Consider the following 3,931-nt stretch of genomic DNA (forward strand, 5'->3'; position numbering starts at 1 on the left):
ATATATATATATATATATATATATATATATATATATACATTTTTATTTCTTTTTTTTTTTCTTTTTTTTTAAACCACAATGGTCTTGGCCGAGCTAGACAGGCCGCTGGGCTGTCTCGCCACAGGCGGCGCTACATCCCCTCGGCCTCACCTGCACCAGCAGGGTCAGGCTGATGTCTGGAACAAAAAAAAGTTGCCTGTGACTCTTGGCGGTGGATCACTCGGCTCTCGTGTCGAAGAACGCAGCTGGCTGCGAGGATTTGTGTGAATTGCAGGACACATTGATCAACACTTCGAACGCACCATGCGGCCCCTGGTTCCTCCCGGGGCTACGCCTGTCTGAGGGTCGCTTGTACATCAATTGCCCCGGGGTTCCCTCCCAGGGGCGTGGCTGGAGCTGTCGCAGGGACCCCGTTCCCTTTGTCTCCCTAAGGTCAGACCCCGATCAGCACTGTTGCAGGATCCCTGGATATGGTGCGCAGGCTCATTGCTGGTGCGTCCCGGCCTACCCATTTTCCCTGCCTCATGCAGGTTTCGGGAGGGCTGGGTGGCCGGTGCGCCCTGCATGTGGTGGCGGTGGCAGCAGGCCTTAAAAAAGCCTGGCGCTCCTTCATCCTAACCCGGGGCACCTGGCCATGCTGTGTGTGGCTGTCTGTAGTGTACTGTGGCTTCCGGCGCAGGATGGCCATGCAGCGCGGGCCTCGCGACCATGTGGGATTCGGCTGCAGATCGGGACAGCGCACACTCTGCAGCACCAGATGCACAGGGCTGGGGCAACCCCCCCCCCCTGTATGGATCTGAGGCCAGATGCCCCAAGCTTTGTGCTCATCCCCGATTACAGAATCAGATCAGATGTCTCGACCCGCTGGATTTAAGCATATTACTTTGTAGAGAGTTCAAGAGGGCGTGAAACCGTTGAGAGGTAAACTGGTGGGGTCCGGGCAGTCCGCCCGTAAGTCCGCCCGTAGGATTCAACACGGCAGGCAGGTTGGTCGCCTGGAAAGGTGGATGCCCTTGCGGGACTGCAGCATTTGCAGACCTAGCCCCTGCAGGGCGCATTTCCTCTGTGGCGGTGCATCGCGACCGGCTGGGAAGGCCCCAGGTTTTGCTGTGTCCGCAGGGCTGAGGGAGATTGACTGCAGCTGTGCCCTTCTCCGGCAAACATCCTGGCCCCTCTTGGGGGTTGCTGGGGCAGAGACAGGGCTTTGATGCGACTGTGGCGTACTGCCCTCAGTGCGCTCTGACCACGTCATCCCGCTGGGCGGGGAGACCCACAAAGGGCGCCAGGGGTCTGGGATGATGTTTGTTAACCACCCGACCTCTCTTGAAACACGGGCCAAGGAGTCTTAACACGTGCGTGAGTCGGAGGGCCAAATGAAACCCTGTGGTGCAAACAAGGTGAGGGCCGGCGCATGCAGATTGCGGTGGGATCCCATCGCTGAGGGCGCACCCCCGACCTGGGGCGCTCGCTCTGTCAGGGAGATGGAGCATGAGCGTGTGTGATAGGACCCGAAAGATGGTGACCTAGGCCTGGTGGAGGTCCGTAGCGGTCCTGATGTGTAAATCGGTCGTCCGAACTGGGTATAGGGGCGAAGGACTAATCGAACCATCTAGTAGCTGGTTCCCTCCCTCCGGGTAGCTGGCGCACGGAAACCCCAGTTTTATCTGGTAAAGCGAATGATTAGAGGTCTTGGGGCCAAAATGATCTCAAACTTTAAATGGGTAAGAAGCCCGACTCGCTTGCATGGAGCGGGGCATTGAATGCAAGTGGGCAACTTTTGTTAAGCAGAACTGGCGCTGCGGGATGAACTGAATGCCGGGTTAAGGTGCCCGATGCCGACTCATCAGACCCCAGAAAAGGTGTTGATTGATATAGACAGCAGGACCGTGGCCATGGAAGTCGGAATCCGCTAAGGAGCCCTGGTTCTTTTCTTTGTGAAGGGCAGGGCACCCTGGAATGGGTTTGCCCTGAGAGAGTGGCCTAAGTCTTGGAAAGCTTTGCAGTTCCCACTGTCCCTACCTTCTATCTAGTGAAACCACAGCCAAGGGAACGGGCTTGGCAGAATCACCAGGAAAATAAGACCCATTTGAGTTTGCGTCTAGTCTGGCACTGTGAAGAGACATGCAAAGTGTAGGATAAGGGGGAGGCTCTCGGGCCGCCGGTTAAATACCACTACTCTTATCATTTTTTCACTTACCCAGTGAGGTGCAGGGCAAGCCCCGTGGGGCTCTCACTTCTGGCTACCGGCGGCCGCTGTGCGCAAACCGCTCCAGGGACAGTGGCAGTTGGGGAGTTTGACTGGGGCGGTACACCTTTTCAACAATAACGCAGGTGTCCTAAGGCGAGCTCAGGGAGGACAGAAACCTCCTGCGGAGCAGAAGGGCAAAAGCTTGCTTGATCTCGATTTTTCAGTATGAATACAGACCGTGAAAGCAGGGCCTCATAATCCTTCTGATTTTTTGGGTTTCAAGCAGGAGGTGTCAGAAACGTTACCAAGCGTTCATAGCAACGTTGCTTTTTGATTCTTTGATGTTGGCTCTTCCTATCATTGTGAATCAGAATTCACCAAGCGTTGGATTGGTCACCCACTAATAGGGAACGTGAGGTGGGTTTAGACCGTTGTGAGACAGGTTAGGGTGTCCAGACATTTCGTCGAAAAAAAAATGTTGACAGGACAAATGGTCGACACCATTTGGTCGAAAACCAAATGGTCGAATTTTTATTTTTATTTATATATATATTTTTTAGGTTTTCGTTTAGGGAAAAAAAGGTTTTTTTAGAAAGAAAAGGGGGTTGGGGGGACCTCCCCCCCACCCCCAAAAAAAGTGAAAATACAATCCTGTCAACCTTTTTTTTCGACCAAATGTCTGGTAACCACAGGTTAGTTTTACTCTACTGATGATGTAGTGTTGCAATAGTAATCCTGCTCAGTACAAGAGGAACCGGAGGTTCAGACATTTGGTGTATGTGCTTGGCTGAGGAGCCAATGGGGCGAAGCTACCATCTGTGGGATTATGACTGAACACCTCCAAGTCAGAATCCCCCCCTAAACCGTAACAATACCGCAGTGCTGTCGAGCCTCGGTTGGCCTAGGATAGCCATGCCTCTGGGCCAGTGCGTAGTGCCGCTCACCTTGGGACTCGAGTGTGGACAGAAGGGGGCCACCTCTCTCGCCCGTAATGTACTGCATGCTCATGGAGAACCTGGTGCAAATCATTCGTAGACGACCTGATTTTGGTTCAGGGTTTCGTAAGCAGCAGAACAGCTACCTCGCTGCGATGTATTGAAAGTCATCCTCTGAGCCAAGCTTTTGTCGCAAGGCGCTGCCAAGGGTCTCCATCCTTCCTCCTGCTGTGCCGCGGGGGGGGGCCACAGGAAATTCTCACTCAGCCTAAGTGCATACCCGTGTCAAGGAGTTCCCCCCTTCTTACCTGGGTCCGTTCTTTTCCTGGAGTCCTTGGTCGCTGCCTTCTTGCGGACTGACCTGGTTTTGAACAAGGCTGCCCGAGTCTCTTCCGACTCCAGAGTGCATTCAGTTTCTGGGACGCGGGTCCAGGAATCCAGGAAACTAGGAAAGGTGCAACTAGCACACGAGTCCAGGAAATAGGAGGAAAGACAGGGTAGATAGACAGGTACAAGGAAACAATGCCGCGAGCTACGGGACACACGTCGGATCGCTACTTTGCAATAGCATTGAGACACGCGGAGCCGCGGAAGGCGTGGCCTATTAATAGAATACGTTACGTCCAGTGCGTGGAGCGAGAAAGGGGTTTCACGCTCGACGACCATGTTGGGAGTATTATGGAGTGCAAGCCCCGTTGTAACAAGGACCAGGAAGTCCAAAAGGGATGTGTTCTGTAGTTCATGACAACCCGCAGGGGTGTGTGGGCTGGGCGGGGAGCATTCTTCTCACCTTTCCCAGTCAGCCTGG

General features: G+C 54.0%; 1 non-coding gene across 1 annotated transcript; it reads left to right on the top strand.

The window, feature by feature from the left end:
* Positions 1-200: 200 nt before the first annotated feature.
* Positions 201-348, top strand: LOC138522193 (5.8S ribosomal RNA). Its single transcript, XR_011283289.1, has one exon. It is a non-coding gene; the product is annotated as a 5.8S ribosomal RNA (ribosomal RNA).
* Positions 349-3,931: the final 3,583 nt, after the last annotated feature.

The sequence above is a fragment of the Ambystoma mexicanum genome, chromosome 13 (assembly GCF_040938575.1).
Source record: "Ambystoma mexicanum isolate Mex_15411 chromosome 13, UKY_AmexF1_1, whole genome shotgun sequence".
In the NCBI taxonomy this organism is placed as follows: domain Eukaryota; kingdom Metazoa; phylum Chordata; class Amphibia; order Caudata; family Ambystomatidae; genus Ambystoma; species Ambystoma mexicanum.